Source organism: Anopheles merus, unplaced genomic scaffold (genome assembly GCF_017562075.2).
Source record: "Anopheles merus strain MAF unplaced genomic scaffold, AmerM5.1 LNR4000214, whole genome shotgun sequence".
NCBI classification, from domain to species: domain Eukaryota; kingdom Metazoa; phylum Arthropoda; class Insecta; order Diptera; family Culicidae; genus Anopheles; species Anopheles merus.
In genome coordinates this window covers 2,798-22,868 of record NW_024427794.1, presented here as the reverse complement: position 1 = coordinate 22,868, position 20,071 = coordinate 2,798, and the positions used below count along the sequence as shown (strand labels likewise).

Below are 20,071 nucleotides of genomic sequence, written 5' to 3'. Positions count from 1 at the left end.
ATCCACTCCAACTCATCGAACGCGTAAAGATGGAACTTGTTACGACTCTTTGCCTCACTTTCTCTGCTTCTCACTGAAAAGAGCAAAGCAGAAAAGCAGACGGATGTTTTGCTTGTAATTTGGCTCTTTGCCATTAGCGGTACGACCTACCAGGACGGTCCTACCGCCCGCCCGGCTCGGCGTCGCTCGCTGAAAGGTCTTTCGTTTCCGATTTTTACTACTCGCACACTGTCTGAGTGAACAACCGATCCAAAACGATACACAGTGCTTGCCATTTCTAATCAATTTCATCTCATCATTCCACCTTCTTTCTCTTTCCGCACAGAAAATCGAATCGTACGAGCGACGCGATCCGGATGCTGGAGCGCTGCATTCAGCTGGAACCGCTCTTTACCGCGGCTTACCTGGAGCTGGTGAAGCTGTACGGTGGGCAGCCGGCAGCTGCCGGTCGGCTGCTGGCCCGCGTCGTCCGCCTCAACCCGTACAATGCGGACCTGCGCCGGCAGTACGGCGACTGGCTGATGGAGCAAAGTACGTGTAAATTATTTATCCCTGTTCGGTCTGTCCCCCATCCAACGCGCTCGTTCGTTATTTGTTCGGCCCGTTCCGTACTGCTGTGGAGCCCATTTTTATTGACGGTATTTTTTCCTCCTTTTCCCTTTGTTGTGTGCTGTGCTGTGGATGGGACATGATCGATTGCATTAGCACACGACCGAAACCACCCATTCCTTCCCGCTTGGGGCTAGCCCCTTGGTTAGCCTTTCTTTGCTTTTTTTTTATTCTTTCGCTTCGGTTTCTAATTTTTGTCTCCTTTTCTTTGTTGCATTTTCTCACTGTGTGTCTCTCTCTCTCTCCACCTCTTCACGCTGAGACAGACATGCTGCTGGAAGCGTTCAAACAATACCAGGAAGGGATCAAAATAATGGAAACTCATCAATTATCCGTGATTGGTGCCTGTCGCTGTCTACGCAAAATGGGACAACAGTCGCGATTACATCAAATGGTGCTGAGGTAAGTGTGATATGTTAACAGCCCGCACATCCCTTCCCTTGGGGAAACGGTTCACGAATGGGTTCGATGGTGCGATGAAGATATGCTTTCATTGCGAATGCTCGGCCCATGCCGGAACATTAATCAATTCGTTCCGGTCGGGTGGCGTTCTTTCCTCGAGCGGAATGTGTCGAGGGCGATCGTTCGATATGGATGGGGTGGGGCCCGGGACGGGTTGAAGCTCGGTTAAATGGTACGATAATTTTGATTGTTAAACAAATCCCACAGCAAGATGCTAAACAGTGGGTGGTGCGGATTGCATCTCTACGGTGGGAAGGCCTTGTTTGAGCATTGCTAAATAGGCTGGAAACAAGATGCTGGGCTGGGGGCACGCGTGAATATGGTTGGGGTGATAGATATGTTGTACTGATAAGCCCCTTTAATAGAATACTACTTTAAATTGATTTATAGATCTGTGAGAAATACATAACAGCGGTTTAAAGATTTACTTTCAACTGTGATGTTTCAATTGCAACATTCTGACTGAGGTCTCAGATCGATGTTCTGAATCGATTATATGTGCTTTCAAAAGATCTTTCAACACTTAATGGTGAAATGCAGGGCTTTCCAGGGGTTCTCATAGTCGTGGGACACTTCCTTGACTCTTTTTTATGGTAAGTAATACCATTTGTTGGAAATTGGACTACATGGCACTCTTGTAGGACAGGACTCTTCTTCGAAATTCCAATTGGATTTGTCAAACAAGGGTGCTACAGAGTAGAATTTTCGTTACATTAAGTTCATTCCACGGAAGAAGGAGCCGATTAAGTGTCTCATAGCTATGAAAACTCCTGAAAACCCCTGTAAAGGAGTTTTCAGATTCTACTGAACCATTCCAAAACTTTCCAACAAACATCGTTTTGGAAAAAAAGTTGTTAGGCTCTTCAGCTAAACCTCAAGACTTAAGAGTTATCTAGGAGTAATGATTCCAACAGATAATGTAAAATACCTTTCAATTGATTGGAATCAAACCTTCAAGGATGGTAGGAACATACACAAAAAAAGAACAAAACAAAACAAAAAACTGAACAAGGAAAATAATGTTGAAAGTCCAGCCATGATTGTGAGGTTTCAATAGGAAATAAAGTGTCAGTGGCTCAGTTGCATATTCGCTTTAACATATTTATACAATAGATTCTTGAAGATCTAACTGAAGCACACCACGGACCTTAAACATTTAGAGCGTTTTGGTAGTTGTTACTTGTTATCTTGTCAAAGAAGAGAAAAATCTATAACCATCAATCGCTAATTGAACTCTTTTGAAAATAGTTCAATGGTGTATTAAAATGTATTTTAATAGAAATCAAAGCTCACGATAAAAAAAGATATATTTCGTTGATTCGACTTTGTTGATTGGAAAAACTGTCAAGATATGGTGTTAACGATGCTTTAGCTCAATGATTGTCAAGCTACCAGAAATTACAATATGCCGACAATTTTCAAAATTTTAATGCCTGTTTCCTATACTGATGACTGCTTGAGACTTCAGAATTCTCTGTATAGCTTCACTACTAACACTACACTACTTAGTTTGCACCAAATCGTTTGAGTGTCAACGTCTACAAATGCTCAGTGATTACGTTAACGAGAAGAAGATTTCCAATACTGGACAACTATAAAATCGCAGAAAATTTAGCTCCCAGAACTAACTCTGTGTGCAATTAGACAGCAGGTTAACGTTTCAAGATCATTACGAGCTCTGCATTTCTAAAACAAAACCGCTTATTAAGTTTCATTTTTCGTAATGGTAGAGCTTTCAAAGACCCGTTCAGCCTCAAATCATTGTATTATGCTATCGTGCATCAAATCGTTGACTTTGCGAGTGTTTGACTCCTACACCGCAGTACATTATAGCTAGAATAGAAACAATTCAAAGAATTGCCTGGATCCCGCGATTGTACTTAATCCTCCTTACCGCCCTAGGTGCCTCTTTTTCGTACTGGAGTCTCTCCAATATAAACAAATGACGGCACAGTGTGTATTTTTATATCAAATACTTAGTGGATCTATTGACGCTTTGTCCATTTTTGATTATGTTAACTTTCGTACACCTAATCGAATCGACACCTAAGTTAAGATGGACAAAGTTTGGCTCAAATGACCCTAATTCAAAACTGATTAATTTTGATTTATCCTCTACAAATTGCACTGTAATTAGTAAATAAATAAATTATTGGAGTATTTTGCTAGGATTTAAAATTAATTTGTTACTAATTCAAAAAGGTTTCAAGCTTTTACTTGACTTTCATTAACACTTGACACACTGTTTCAATGTTCCAGTGGCCTTTCATTTGAAAATATATGTATAGACATTCATGTGATACTTGGTACTAATATGTTGACGATCAAACCTGAATAAGCTCCATAACACCTGCGTTGTCTTTTCATCTCTCTGCGTAAAATCAAGGCAAGCCAAAAGAAGAATGCTTCCAAGAACTAGAAAACCTCTTTTGGTACAACATCATTTGGCACTAAGTGTGAACCTTGCCGAGTTCGATATCATCCTAGTTATCATTCATACCGGATAATGATGCTTTCTTTTTCACAAAATTAATCAAAAACAGTAGAATGATCCAAACAGGATTCAGTTTGCACCAATCACCTGCATAGCTTGAAGCTGTTTTGAGATTAAATAACGAGGCACGTGGCTCTAAGTTCTGTTGAAAGGCCATAAAAAAGAATACGTAAGCCCTCGTTCACAACACTCTTCACTACAGCATGATTGCACCGCTAGCGACCGTTCCTGCACCTCACAATTGCAAACTTTATTTTAGTTACAGCATCAAGTAGCTCTCACAGCAGAAAATGGAGTGAGCATGGCCCGCAAGGCAGGTGTAATTTATAATTCATTTTCTTCACTAGTGGAGATGACATTCTTGATCCCAGGGTGACACTACGATATTCTGCAAACGGCGCCGGCAACAACGACGCTGCTGGCGACGAGTCGACCGATCCAAAGCTTCCGCACGAGCTAGGCGGTTTTGCCTGTCGGATTCGCACTTCGTCGCATTTCCATTCCGGCTGCGTAACACACTGCTCTGCCGAACAGCCAGCCAGCCAGTCAGCCAGTGCCGAAATCCATTGGACGGGTTGGCACTGGTTTGGCGGTGGGCCGAAAAGCCGAACCCGACAAGGTTTTTGAGAGGGGCAAAAAGGGATTTTCAGAAGTGGTTTTGTACTCTTGAGCCAGCGTTCCAAACCAGTGCCTCTGCATCTTACTGGGGGCGGGGGGGATGTAGATCCCGAGACAAAAGGGGTGGAATTTACGAGCCAACCGGTTTTTGCGCGGAAGCAGTGAAAATCCGGTTCCATTCAACTGAGCTTTCTATTCGTATTTCGAGCGGGATGAGCCTTCAGCAATAGCTACACAACGATAGAAGCAGAGTAAATGGTGGAATGGAGAAGAAAAGGGGAACGAAATAGAGTGTGCCATTGCTAACGGGTAGCTGATTTTATGCTTTACCACCCAGCGCCAGCTCCCTCGCCCACTGTGTTCCCTTCGCTTGCCTTCGTCAAACAAATAGAAATAAAAGCGTACGAAGTACGAAGATGGGAGAAACGAATCAACTCGTAACTGCAACCTACCCCATTGCACAATCTCCCCTAGCCCTCACAGCCTCTTTCTTTGCTCTTACTAACCGAAAATGCGATCCGCGTGCGTCTATAAATCTTTTTCAGATGGCAATTTATAGTTCGCTTATCGAACGGCGGCATTCCGATACAGAACGATATCTATCTCCGTGATTGGAGCATAAAGCACGAGCTTCGCAACCGGGCGATGATATACGACAGTGGTAGTAGTAGCAGTGGAAGCAGCGGTGGAAGTGGCAGCACCAGCAGCAGCAGCAGCAGCAGCAGCACTAACACCGGCACCGGCAGCACTATTGTGAATGGCGACAGTGGGCCCACCACGAGGGAAGACACCGGAAGCATAAAAGATTGCGTAAGTGATTTTCTCAGACCGAATGAAGCAGGAAGTAGGAGCGACCGGCGTAGGGGCGTGATTTTGATGGATTCTGTACGATTGCTGGCGTGTTTGTTTCGTCGCGTTGCGTTGCAACTTTACTTCGGATGGAGACGCCTGGTGTTTTGTGTGCTCTTTCCATGAACAACCAGGCGTCTCCATTAGAAATGTATTTTTGATTGTGAAATAAAAAAAAGTATTTCAAATCAGTTTTTTTTTCTTGTTTCACTATTTTTTCACAGTCCAAAATAAACTGCAGAAAGCAGACGGACCCACGGCCCCCGGCGGAACCGGCCGAAATAAGCATACGAATACTGCGCACGCCACACTGCAACCGGTCGGAGCACATTCCCAGCTCGCTGAAGGCCTGCAAACTGGCAGCAGCATCGGCGTCTCCCACCGCTGCCCACAGTGCGGCACCGGAACCGCCATCCACCCACAACGGTAAGGGCAGTGGTAAAACGAAAAAATGGTCCAAATCACGGCACAAACCGAAACGGCAGCAGCCCTCCGGTACGACCACCCTCGATCCGAACGGTGCCCCGCTTGCTGCCCCGCTGCTCGTGTCCAACCTGCTCGACAAGCTGTAACGGACCGTTTGGGCGGTGGATGAAGGAGAGAAATGCAAAGCGGCCCACGGCGGGTCTAGCCTCGATGTACGATGATCGATAGTGATGATTTTATTTCCCCCGGCCTGGACGAGAGAAAGATGGGGCAAAACCAGGGGGATTGAACTGATTTCGACAAGCAATGGCACAAAATTCGCACACAGCAACAATGAAGATGTGCACCGTGAAGGGCATGATAAATCGTATTACATTACTGGCTCGTAACGAAGGCAGGGAGCTAGAGAGACACGGAAAGGAGAAAAAAAAACATAACCCCACTCGCAGCAGTACTATCCCACGGTCCCTGTAGCTATCTAATCCGAGACAGCAACAGTATTGTCGACGATATTTAGTTGGCTGCAAGTTGTAAGTAATCTAACCTTCTAACACGCCTGTGCTTAATGCCGCTCGCGTAGCAGCTGTACATTTTCGGTAGCACTTCGGTGGCGGACGGGAAAGCGAACGATTGAAAGCAACAGCAACAAAAAACACCCCGTATATCCTCTCTGTGTATGTGTATATAATCGCACCGCCCAACCAACTACTGCAAGAGGTAAGTGAGTGAGATGCTAGTGATTAGTAGAGCAGACAGCAGCAGCTAAATAACGAAACAAAACCACACGAAGCGTACAATCGTGTGGAAGCGATAGCGAAACCGAGCTGCATAGCAGTGGGAAGGCAATAGGACGACGACGTTGATTTTGAACGGTGGCAGCTCCTGTGTTGCCAGCTCACCCCGTTTGTCGGTGCAGTGTAAAAAGCTTAGAAGTAAGACTGTAGTGATGGCCAGAACCAGCACCAGGGGGAGAATGGGAGGGAAAAAATTCTATACAAAGTGTATTTGGCTGGAATGGCTTCTTTTTTATATGTGTCTCTCTAACAAGCTCAAATGGTTTCGAACGGTGTGGGATGAGCGACTGAGTGAATTGCATTACGGATAGCGTCAAAAAGTCTCACAAATGCGTTGTTTTTTTTTACAATTTGACAGCCAAAGAGCTTCGTTTTGACAGTACGGTTATGTTTAATTCAACATTTTATTTGCATGACTAAGTCTCAAAATTAACGAACTGTAAATAAACCACTCAAACCTTTCATGCAAACGTTCTGTTCAGCAGCGCAGAAAAGGTGTCAACCTATCTGGCTGTCATTTATTTATTTTTTGTTTAATGCTTTGCTGTGTGCCTGCATCACAGCAAACCGTGCAAAAGGGAGTAACGAATTAAAAAAAAACGAACGCGTCGCCTGAAGCAACCGCACCCACACTGCAACGAACCGCAATAAAGACCAGCCAAGAGATTTATGCAAAACAAACAAAACAAAAAGCGAACCAAACAATGGCCAAATCATACGCTAGCTATCCCATATTTTCCGTTTCAGAGCTTGAGTGAGGGCGGGTGCGAGCTTTTAGGATGTTAGTGCAGCGAGCAGTGAAACAGGTTGAAATCAATTAAAACGTGACTCAAGTATAAGGTGTAGAAGTGACGCGCAAAAAGCACTGTGGGAAAGTAATGAGCATGAAAGAGACAACAATGCGAAAAAAACAACGCACACTGCAATCTGTAACAACTACTGTAGCTGTAAATCGACTCTATTACTGGATGGACTCAATGAAGCGTAGGGAAGTGATGTGTAAATGAAGATAAAACATAATAAAAAACACCCGAGGCCCTTCAGGCAATACGGACGCTTTGATGAGGGACGTTTTTGAAAGCGCAAATAATGAACAAAAAAACTTCAAGCGTCCCCATTTCCTAAAAGGCACCATGATGTATCGAACAAAATTGGGAATTGATTGGCAACTGTGAAATTGAACAGAGGAAAAACGCAACGAGGGTATAAACATGAAATAAAAAAAGTGGTGACAACACATGGTATGGGAAACAATATTGTAAAACCGCTAACGCGATCAAACGATCAATAATAAAACAGCATTTTTAAATAAAATTTTCACAAAAATCATAAACCCCCTTTTGTGTGTGTGTGTTTTTTTTTGTTCAGGATGGACTCGTTCGAGTGCTCGTTTTGTAGTAGGTTTATTGTCAATTGTTTTTTCCTCTTTTTTATTGCAATTTTACATTGACAGCATGAAAATAAAAAATCAGAAAGAAAAAACAATCATCGTTGATTTCCTGCGGCGCACTGTCACGGTTTATGTGCATTTTTGTATTGTCATTTCACCAGCTGCACTGTACTGATTGACGAATACACTTTATCGACAGCCTGGTTCGTGGGAAACAAAAACCATCAAGTGACTGTGTGCTGCAGTAAGAGCGATTGAAATAGCTCCAACCAGCGGTCATCTGTACGATGAAGTGCAATCGGGCATGCGGGATATAATTGGAACGTGGTGAAGTATGATTTTCAGATCGGACCAAAATGTCAAGTATTTTTCTAGGAAGGGGTAAAGGATTTGATTATAAATTCTTGGTAGCTAAAGGTATAAATTCCAACGTAAAGCAGAGAAATGTCACATTTATTTGAAAGGTATGTCACTAACACGAACTCAGTTTCATATTTCGAGAAATTCATCAACATTTAAATGGATAAAGGACATATGTTGATAAAATATTGCCATAATTTTCACGAGACTGGGTGTAGATATGAAAGGTAAGTGTAAAAGGTATCAGTAAATCAAAAACTTAATCAAATCTATTTGTATTTTGATATAAATTTTAGGCACACACAGCAATTGTAAATCAGTAAAAAGCAAGGCCGGGGGACACTGTCCGTACTCACTAGTGTAATTTCGATTTTCACTAGCGCATTTTGCGGCGGCTGGTGGAAGCTTTTTTTGGTCATCGAGGGAATAGTCATGCCGGATCTCAAAATTAAGTAGTTTTTCCATCGTTTTTTGTCATGAAAACGCGTGCAAGACACGTTCATCTACCTTTAAAAAAACTTTTCTCGTCTGAATTAAGTACAAAACATGGAAAAATAACATATTTCTGAAGCGGCAAATTGTTTGGCAAAATGCTTCGGTCAGTCGCCGCCAGATGCGCTAGTGAAAATCGAAATTATACTACGGAGTACGATCAGTGTAGCCCGGCCTTTAAGCTGCCGATTATTAGTATACAAATTGGGCTAAAATTACTTCATTATTTCCTACGCTGCACATGCACTGCAGAGTATGGTTTGTCGAATAGAGGAATCAGCCACTCGATTGAAACTGGAAGTGTATCGGTTCCAGACCAAGACCATCAAAATTCGATCCTAAACATGTACAGGTGTAGTTCCAGTAATGCAATAAAAGCGGAAGCTATTTCAGGAGCGGTATGAGTTCATTATCCGAGATCTGTATTGATACATGATTGGTTCCAGGACCGGTAGAGGTTCCTGATCAGATACAGAACTGGTAGAGGTTCCTGTTCAGTTTCAGGACCAGAATGTGTTCATGATCATTTCTAGGACCGGTATGGTTTCATGATAGCTTCCAGGACCAGGATGAGTTCTGTATCAGTACCAGGACTTTTTTGGGCTCATGATCGATTCCACGATCGGTTTTGGTACACTGTCGCGACCAGCTAGAGCTCATGATCAGTTTCTGTACTAGTTTAAGAACTGTGTCGATTCCAATGCTTTCTATTACGACAATTCATTTCGATGTTTTTGTTTTTTTTTTTTTAATGTATGTATTCATTTGTAGTTCATTTTAAAGTTTAATGTATTCATTTGTATCGATTTGTATCAACATTCGTTTTTGCTTCATATCTTGGATTGAAAAGTGAAGACTACATTTTAAATTTTATTTCTAGCAGTTCTTACCTTTTATGGCATAGCGTCCGTGATTTAACAATGAAAATCGAACATTTTAAAATATCTTGTCAGGAACAAAGTGTTTCACAGCATCATTTTATGAATAACGTAACCACATATAATTCATTACTTTTGCATCAAACAAATAATACTTTTAAAGATTATTTCAAAAAAATGAATGTATATACAGTTTACTGATGTTAAATACATGTTGTTTAATCGATTAAACAACTCTTGCTTTATTATATCCTTTTTTTTCGACCTTACTGTATATTAAAATGTAGCAAAAGCTCATATTTCTTCAACCTCATGTCTGTTCCATTAGTAAGCGTTCCATCCTCACGTGCACGGTTCGGACTAACGATTCACTGTAGACAGCCGTGTCCAGCTGCAAAGTCCATAACTCAATCATACCGCGTAATGACTACCTTCTCCCTTTCCCCCTTCACTGCCCAAAAAAACCCACGCCACGAAGAATAAACAACACACCAAACGGTTCCCTCCGCTCGAAATATGAGCGAATATAATGAGCTTGCGGTACGTGACTTTCACCCAAATGGTGACAAATTAGAGCGAGAGACAACCGCCCGAGTCCCAGTGTCTTGCCTCCAGCACACGCAACGATGTGTTGTGAAAACTTTATATAAACTAACGCTGGGCAGAGATGGGCAAAGCGCTAAAAGAGCTCTGTGTGTGTGTGTGTGTGTGTGTGTGTGTGTGTGGGTGTGTGTGTGTGTGTGTGTGTGTGTGTGTGTGTGTGTGTGTGTGTGTGTGTGTGTGTGTGTGTGTGGTGTGTGTGTGTGTGTGTGTGTGTGTGTGTGTGTGTGTGTGTGTGTGTGTGTGTGTGTGTGTGTGTGTGTGTGTGTGTGTGTGTGTGTGTGTGTGTGTGTGTGTGTGTGTGTGTGTGTGTGTGTGTGTGTGTGTGTGTGTGTGTGTGTGTGTGTGTGTGTGTGTGTGTGTGTGTGTGTGTGTGTGTGTGTGTGTGTGTGTGTGTGTGTGTGTGTGTGTGTGTGTGGCTGTGCACGGAAGCGTCGCTGAAGAAATGATGATAAGAACGGCACCACGGAGCGAAAGCGTGTACCGAAAATATTGAGCAAGTGTGTCCCGGTACTTCATCGGTGTGTGTGTGTTACGGAATGATGTGAAAAAAGAGGGAGAATGGAAAACTATCTCGTACTGCTGCCGGTGAAGATAACTAACACTATCCGCAAGCCCAGCTCTGTATGCTGGCGTTGTGCAATCAGGATGAACCGACCAAGGCAAGTTTCCTCGGCGAACGAATGGTGAACGAAACCAGTGTCCGGGCTTCCGGACGGATGTGTACACGGGAGTGCGCTCCTGGCCCGATTCCCTCTACTTCCCCACCCATTCATCCTTTTTAAATCCTCCCAAAACCCCTTGCCCCACTACGACGAAGGTCTTTTCACAAAACACACCCGAAACAGTTATGAAACAATCTAAAACAACTCGTAAAACCACCCGAATTTTCATGCACCCTTTCCCCCCCTGTGCATAATGTTTCACCCCAAGGGAAAGTTCGCCAGTTTTTTTTTGTTTTGTTATTGCCGCCCCTCGGTTCTTCCTGCTCAGTCACAACACGCTGGCTCTTCCGGGACACGCTTACGGGTTGTGGGAGAGAGCTTCCAGAAAATTGTCTTCTGCCATCAGCACCATCTGCGCTGGCACTTGTACACTTGATGCTGGACAGCTTTTTTCGGGAAGCGACGATCCGTTAGAGGACATCCGAGCTTTCCTTCCCCTTGCTCTTACGCTCCCTCCCAACCCTCCCTTTTGAAGCGATCGGGATCCAGTTTCCGGAGATGAAAGCGATAGAGCACACGGGCATTTGTTTGTCCAGTCGTGCTAAGCTTTCCGGTACCGAGGTGTTCTTTTTCTTTCATCACGTGACAGCAAGATGGAGTGTGAGTGGGATAAAATGCAAGTGCAGAGAGTAGTGAAACGGAACGGGGCAAAAAGTGCTTCAAACCGAATTTTAATAATTTTTAATTTTCTTCTCAGCCATTTCGGTACTTGTCCAGGCTGTCCTTTTTTATCTTCCTTTTTGTCCACTTGTATCGTTGCTGCCATCTTGTTTTGTGTTTTTTTCTCATACTATGCTACCGATACGACACTGAGTGTGGTGTGATGTTGACAACTCATTTCATTTATGGTTGTTGTTTCTGTTTTGCTGTCCCGCACACTGTTGACAGCAAAAGGTAATTGGTGTTGCGCGGGGTTGCACAGGGAAGCAGTTGAGTTTTTTAGTTTTGGAACTGTGGATAGCAGCATGGATAATGTTTGCGTTTATTTTTGTTTACGGTGGGAGCGCGAAGGTGTAAGGGTGGAGTACCGTTTGCTAATGGAATGCAAGGTCATTTTAATATGGTACCTCCAGTGGGTAGTTATTGCTATTTTATAAGTCAAAGTATTTAGGCGATTTAATCACACATTTTGCACAAATCAGGCATTTCATTTAATTTATTTTAAGTTTATTTAATAATTGAATATATTTTAGTATGATATATATTAGATTAAATGTACCTATAGTGGTGAAATTTGAATTGGCACCTATGTGTTTCAATGCGTTTAAAGTCTCAATAATGTTTATCGTTTTTGTTTCTTGCCCAAGAGACTGCAAAGTCTACTCGAAATTGATCAAATTAGGTTTTAAATCTACAGGGTTTCTTTAGCCAGCTCAACATCGGAAACGAATAATACAATCCCGTAAAAAACATTTCAACAAAAAATGGAATCTCGAATGATCTGTCATTGGTTGCTCGGTATACGAACGACATTCATTTGACAATGTTTAAAAGAGATTTTACGGTTTGAAAGAAGCTTACAGTGTTGAGCTGGCTAGAGAAACACTGTAAGTTAACATACAATAAGACTGGCAAGGCAAATACAACATTCATATTTAATTAAGATTGGACGCATTTCGAACATTTATACTTCTCGTAAATGCCACTGCCGTTGTTCCGGACTTGATGCTAGGGTTAGTTTATGCAAATTTAAACATTTGATCATTAAAATTCATTTTATCTTCCCAAAAATCCTCATTGTTACCACTATACACAACAAATCTATGCAAAAATCCATATTTTGCTGACTGCATCGATGTACCCATAATGGTGGTATGGTTCCTGTAGTTATCGATGTGTGTTGCAATTATGGTGGTTGTCAAAGAAGCTAAAAAAACTGTATTTAAATTGCACTAAACAAAGTTTTAAAGTTTATTTCATATGAATAGCGAGGATTATTGGCATAGTATTGAATGTCGGTATTATTTAATTTACCGAAATTTATTATTTTCTTCGATGAAAATTGTACATGAAATCTCGATTACAGCACTGTATACAAACCGTAGTCAACCAATTCATGGAGAATAATGTTGGATTTGCAGTCAATTTTGCACTCAGTTTGAAATGCGATTTTTTTCCTGTCTTTGATCATGATCACATGATTTTTCTTTGTAGTTAAGATATGCAATATCAATTTGTTTGTTTTTGATGATTTTATGACATCACTTATTTAAGAATCTGTCTTTTGTCCTTCTAGATAAACTTTAGTAAAAAATATGACAAATTGAGAAAAAAGGGCCTAAATGCAATAATTTTGACAAAACAACTATTGACTGTATTGGATACCTGCTATGTATGTAATGTATAAAAACCCGTTTAAACCAAATGAGTTCGATGGGTTTATTATATCAGATGAACAAATAAACAAATTTAAAAAATCAGCAATTTCATTTTGTATTCATTTACAGCGTTAAACAGACACGGGTTTCCTGAGAAAATGCTAATGATTTCGAAACAATGTTGCCATATTTCACACATTTATTGATGTTTGTTGAAAACGTAAACGAAATGGTACGATTTCTCTTTTAAACTCCTTTATAAAAAAATTAGAAAATTTATTTCAATATTGCTTACAAATATGCAAATAATCATATAGTACAGCGATCAGCGAACTTTTGAGGTAAAATTTTAGAAACAAAATAATTGAAGTTAATAAGCTCAAAACAACAATTCAATATCATTATCGCTTCAGGATGAATCATTCCTCCCATACTGCAAATAATATTTGAAATATTATCTAGAAATTACTAAAGCCCTTAGGACTGAAAAGTTATCGTGGCTAACGTACATTCAGTAACTATTATAATGATCCACGAACCAGTAATGTCATGTCAGACAAATTAAAAACCGAATATTTCTTCTGAAACAAGCTCCTTCAAATATGAGATGCCCATTTAGGAGTAATGTAAGTGCTAAATATAAAAAAATTAAACCTCGAGTTAAACCATATTGATTTAAACCATTGCTTAATAAACCATATTGATTTAGAAGAGTTAGACGTAATAAAATGTCATAATAAAAGGTCCTCAGCACGTTGTACAGATATGCTATTCGTAGAGGTTCTTACTATCTTTCAAAATCAGGCAAATCTTTTCGCGGAGCATTTTTAATGTTGCGGCCGAACTTTGCCGACCGCTGATATAGAACGTATTTTAGTGCAATGTAACGATTATTATACCAGCACCATCCTATTATGTGATGCTAGAATAAATCTTAAGCGTGATGTCTTTTAGGAAATCCTGGTATCGCATTAATTAAGTATTGTCTGATTGTCAGTTCATCGCCGATGCCATTCTTATCCGTATCGAACTTGTCAATCGCCTATAAGCAATATCAGTTAAAACAAATAATAAAATTGTAAAATATATGCTCGAACAAAGTAACAACACCCTGCGCACGTCATTATAAACGTGAAAACACCTACCATTAACATTTCCTAGATCAATGTGTAGTTTAAAAATAATCTTCAAAATGCATTGATGTTGAGGTGAGGTCAATCCTTTTATAAAGCTTACACTGATTATAGCTCACACCAGCTTTGTCGAGTATTAGCTCACTTTCCTGTCCTATTCGCCGCCTACAAAACCTTTTCCCCATAAATAAGGATCAGCAACGCCGTATCTGCATACAGGAAATCTTTTTCTACTGGCACACAAAAAAACTCTCTCCACTCCAACAAAGGTAGCGCAGGAAAATACCGCAAAAAAACCCATCTATGATATCATCATCTGCAAAAAAAACCCCCTCACTGCAGTAACGACTTTTAAAATTGCTACAAAACAGCACCCGGTGCACCGTGTAATCTTTGCAAAATTATCGGAAATCGGAAACGCTCATCGAAGCTCACGCTGGGTGTGCATGTGTGGGCGCGCTCGCTTCACAAATGCATAAATCAACGTTCGCCACCGATCCGCAGCCCGCCGACGATACTGCCACCGGGCCTGGACCGCATAAAAATGGGCTCATTGAAAGGGATTTCCTATCACGTTTCTCGCAAAATAATGCTTCACCCTATGGTCAGGACGCCGCCCGGCCACGGGCGTTCGTGTTTCGTTATCCGTTCGGCAATGGGCAAAATGGGACCGGATCATAGGTCAACACGTTACGTGAGCTAGTGGCCATTTTTGCTTCCATTTTGTGTTTCTGTGTGCATCGCTTTCACTTCGCATCGATGCAACCGTGTCCACTGGTAATGGGAAAACCGTCCCGACGAGTTTTATGTGTAACCCTTTAACGTTTATTTTTCTTTTTCTGACCGTGTGTCTGCAACGGCCCTACTGTCTTCCCTTTGTCTATGTGCACATTTCGATGCTGTACAGTCTAAACAACGGACAGCTCAACCCCGCCGGAAGAGACTGTCGTTGGCCGTGCGCACGACGGTGCGGCAAGTGCGGAAGTGGTTCGAAGGGTTCAGTTCATTCAGGTTCCAGTTCAGGCCCGGTCCAGTTAGACTTCAGGATTTGTTGAAAGATGTCCTAATGCTTGCGCCGAACGTGCCGACCGTGTGTGGATGCAGCGGCACAAGAGCTCGTGTCTGGAGCGAGTTTCCTTGTGCGAAAGTGAACGATCGCAACGGAGAGGAAAGTTTGAAAGCATTTTTTTGTTATTCTTTTTTCCCTTCCTCCATCATTCCTGTGCCGACGGCATTATCTGTAGCCGGGTGCTTCCGGTGAAACCACTGGAGTGCCAACTGGATTTTCGTTCCCAGCAGACTGTCTCGGAAGCGCCCGGTGTACACCGGTTCGACCCCGTACCGCCCGTTGCCGTACGCTGCGAACATAAATCTTAGCGAAATACGTTGGCCAATCTTGCACGATTCTGCACGCGCGGCGTGCAGTAAAACGAACATTTGGGGTTGAAGAAATCGCTCTCTTTTCCGCGTAAAATCACAGCCAAAAGGTACGGTCTACCGGGAGAGAAAGAGAGGAGCGATATAAAGAGTGAGACAAGTGACACACCGACTGCAGCTCGATGCAGCCGGACCGTGGTGAAAGAATCTAAAAGCGATCTCTTTCAAATATGGTCGCCGGAGCTTCCGGGCAGCAGACCGAACAGCTCCCGGGACGGCGACGTTTGACTGCCGTTAACGAGGATCGGAAGCTGCCACCGTCGGTCGGTCGGTGCTGCCGGCGGACAAACTGAAACAGAGTTCGTGGGTCAACTCGAGCTGCCATAAACTCGCCGCGCGTTGAGAGTGCCGTGCGGGTTAAGTAAACGGGTGCCCCAGCATGCCCGATAATACTGCCCAGCACTGTCGGCAAAATAATAACGGTTTAGGGGCTGGAGTACGGGCCAAGTTATGGGGCGAAAAGAAAAACGTACAAAAAAAACGTGTCCACCGTCCACGACTGGAGATAAAGAAAATTCACGGAAGACCACTTGAACCGAGCGCTGGGAAGAAGTAAAAAGGTACAAATATGCTTCCATTTTATCACGGCGCAATTTAGATTTGTACTGGTCGCGGTGGTCGTTGTCTCTTCTTTTGTGCTTTTTTAATTCGTATCTAGTTGGAAGGTTTTTTTCCCCTATCAGCTGATGCTGTGTTTGGAGCCAAAAAACGTGTTTTATTGTTGGAACTTGAGAGGTCGAGGACTGAATTTGCATTTCAGGAAATTGCCTTTAGATAGGTGAAGGATGAAATACGTAGTAGTTCTTTTCTGCAATTTACAGGGTTTCCTAACATTTTTTGGTTATTTCTCGAAAAATTTATAATGCCATATATCATTTTGTGATCGTTTCCACGATTTATTGGACTTTTTCCATTATTATTCGATGATTTTTATTCATTTTGAATCGCAATACAACGCTGTTGAAAATCGTAGGAATGAATGGTTTGCGAAACGAAACTAAAAAATTACGCGAACTAACCGTGAGACATTGAGGCCCTTTCTGACCAACGATCGATGATGATCGATAGTTTGCGATCAACTTGATGAACAAAAACGAACTTCAGTAATATGTATAATACGGCCCAGGAAACAAAAAAATCATGAAATTAATAAAAAATAAACCAAAATGAGCTATAATGATTCTGAAATGAACAAAATGAATTTCAACGATCTCCCAGTGGAAAATTTGTTGATAATAATGAACCAAAAACCTGTTCATCGGTGAATCATTGCACAGAATGAAATATCGGTCGTCATCGATCGGTCATTGGAAACTGCCTCATTAAAACGCAGGAAAATCCTGAAAATTCCGTTCTACGAGATGTAAGAAAATGTACAAAGAAACTTCAACACTAGAATTTGAAGCTGATCGAAGCCCTTGGATATTTTGCGCTTTTGGACAGTTTGCTATAATTACACAGAAATTACCTACAGTCTGTTTCCGACGTACGCGGTTTATCAGTTCCCGAGGAATCCGCGTAAATCAAATTTCACATTTTTCATCTAAAATCCATTAGATTAACGGGTAATTTTTGTTTCACACTTCACTTCGTGAAATTGTCTCCTTTGTCTTGTTGCACGGTTAGATGTGTTTTAAAGTTTTAAAATGTTGGAGAAGTCATGTAACTGTATTTTTTCTTTGTCTTCTACGATGTTTGACCTAGAACTCAAATATAATAGATGTGTGTGTGTGTGTGTGTGTGTGTGTGTGTGTGTGTGTGTGTGTGTGTGTGTGTGTGTGTGTGTGTGTGTGTGTGTGTGTGTGTGTGTGTGTGTGTGTGTGTGTGTGTGTGTGTGTGTGTGTGTGTGTGTGTGTGTGTGTGTGTGTGTGTGTGTGTGTGTGTGTGTGTGTGTGTGTGTGTGTGTGTGTGTGTGTGTGTGTGTGTGTGTGTCTGTGTGAAATCTCTCGAAAGTTCCTCTTACCAACAGAACACAATTCTTCTGTGCGACTTTCTCAACTTTTGGCAATATCGTAAAGTGTTGCAGCCACTCCTAGTTTCAAGGACCATTTCCATGTGTTTAGCTGTTTTGCTATGTTTAGCTTGACGTCGTCTAGCTTCACGTGCATTGTTCTACCATTTAACCCTGCAAGTTGATATGTTTACATTTATTGCGAAGATCTAAAGCCAGATAAGTTATTTGTAAAGAATATCTTCATGTAATGTATTATTCTGAATGGAATCAAAACCACTTTCAACAATTGTCATATTCAACTGCATTGAATAAGCACTGGAAATGTTATCTTAATACACAAAACGATTCATACTCTTAATCTTTCTTGTTTTTCAGATATTTCATCCCCTGAACCAATTCGGTATGTGATCCAAGTAAAGCATTCCAGGGTTTGGAATATTTATTTCAAATTGCTTTTACTTGCTAAAAAATTGCTACTCCAAAGTTTTCATGCACCTGTTTGCTTGCAACTCGAGGGCTCTTCAATGTGTATCCGGGGACGAAGCAAACCGGCACTGTCAAACTATTCCTCAAACCCCTTCCAAGCTGCTACTAGAACCGTTGCTAAGTAACAGCTGCTTCCATCACTTCCCCCGCCAAATGCTGCTTCATCCGTCGACCAAAGCATATCCGAACTGGTGGAGTTTAAAATAAATGCGCAACACTTGACTGGCTCAACCTGGCCGGCTCCGGCACGACTCCCGGCTACAAATGTGCACTCGAGCGTGTGTGCGTGTGTGTGTGTATGTGTGTGGCATGCACAAACCATTTGTCCTGACCACGGCTGGCTGCCGGACTGTGGCCGAACGCACCGAGCACGAAAGCATAAATCTCAGAAGTGTTGTCTGCGCCCCTGGTCCTCCGTTTCGCCATTCCGAACGCTGGCTGACCCCTTGTTGACAGCGGTTGGGTTAGCTAACGGATAACTTCTCGCATTGTTCTTGTGCAGGACGTGAGCGTGTGTGTGTGTGTCTGCATCAGAATCGCATAAAAGAAGCCAAGCTGGACGCCGGCTATCCTCGCACGGAGCATTCCAGCTTCTACCAAGCCCGCGTGTGACGGGCGCTACGGGCCATTGCATAAAGTTGGTGGCATAACTTTGTTCTTAAATGTGCATTTGCGCCAGCGCCACTTGCTCGCTCAAGCAGCAACTTGCACGGTTGGCGGAGCTGGAGCGAGGATTGAGATTTCAATGGATCAAACAGCTCCACCGGTGGCTAAGGGACAGACATTGCTTCAGTTGCTTTGCGATGCGATTCACACGCCCGGTGTACCCTGATCCGATTAGGGTCGATGGAAAATTTAAGATTGCATCAACGCACGACATCAAACGAAGCGCTGGAGTTGGATGTAGAAGTTAAGTAACAAAAAAAAAATCACGAAATGGATGCACTTTGTTCGATTGGCTCACTGGGTTTAGGTAAAGAGAAAGGATTAATGTTGAAATAAAGTTCAAACAGGAAAAGTTTAAATGTTCACAAAACAAAACTTACAAAACCCAAGGTAAACCTTCCCCCTCAACTCTGCTTCTCACAAAAACCCGCTCTCACTGATGGATGTAATGTTTAATTAAAATGGATTCAGCATTAAACCGGTACGACAAACTTCCATTCGAGGGCATGTAGTGTTTCATAACTTTTACCCTTTTCTAACCCCACTCCCTCATCACCTCGATGGTTGGCCATCGCTTCAGCAGCAAAGACTTAATCAGGAAAGATGATGATTGTCGCAGCATAATCCATCCAAAAACGCGAAACCGACTGTCAGCTGGCGTGATGGATTGCACTGTTTAACGAAGAGCAGTGCACGCCAGCTGCCATCAGTATGACGGTAGGAGTAGAAGCACCACCACCACCTACCACTCCCAACGCCACCGTGCCACCATGCTGCTGGATGCAAAATCTGTCAACAAACGCATATCCGCGGAATGAGTGCAGAGCGAAGATACAGATAAGGCATGTCATGGACACCGGCGAAGTTCATTTAGCCGCTGCCGAGGATTCTTTTCTCCTTCCTCCCCTCCCATCCCCGTTCTTGTTTTGCCACGGACTGGGGGGCTATCAAAACACGGAAAGCAAACAAAATTATGCACAGCCGTAGGGGAAAGCGAGTGTCGTGGTAAATATTATTGCGGTAAAATGAAAAGTGTTGCAAAATGAAATGGAACTGTTCTGTACGCGCATGGCGAGGCCAGGAGGGTTGACAACGGAAGACAAAGAACAGTGCACGTGCGAGTGACTGTCTGTCGTTGAGCAGGTGAAATGGATCTGAGTAGGGTGAAAAAAAAATGAAATGTTTATTCTCAGCGTAACGAACGATGAATAAATGTTTGCGAAGTGAGCCGGAGTATAATGGAGCGGGATGAAATCGGAGCATGTTTGTTGTTTTTGAGAAGGTAATGCTAAAGAACTAATTATATTCTAGCTAATAAGATATGATGAAATAGGCGGAAATATTTCCTCATATCAACAGAGGCAGAGCACCATAGACCAG

General features: G+C 42.4%; 1 pseudogene; it reads left to right on the top strand.

Moving 5' to 3' along the window:
* LOC121601881 overlaps positions 1 to 7,468 on the top strand; it is a 43,541-nt pseudogene extending 36,073 nt beyond the window's left edge.
* The last annotated feature ends 12,603 nt before the right edge of the window (positions 7,469 to 20,071 follow it).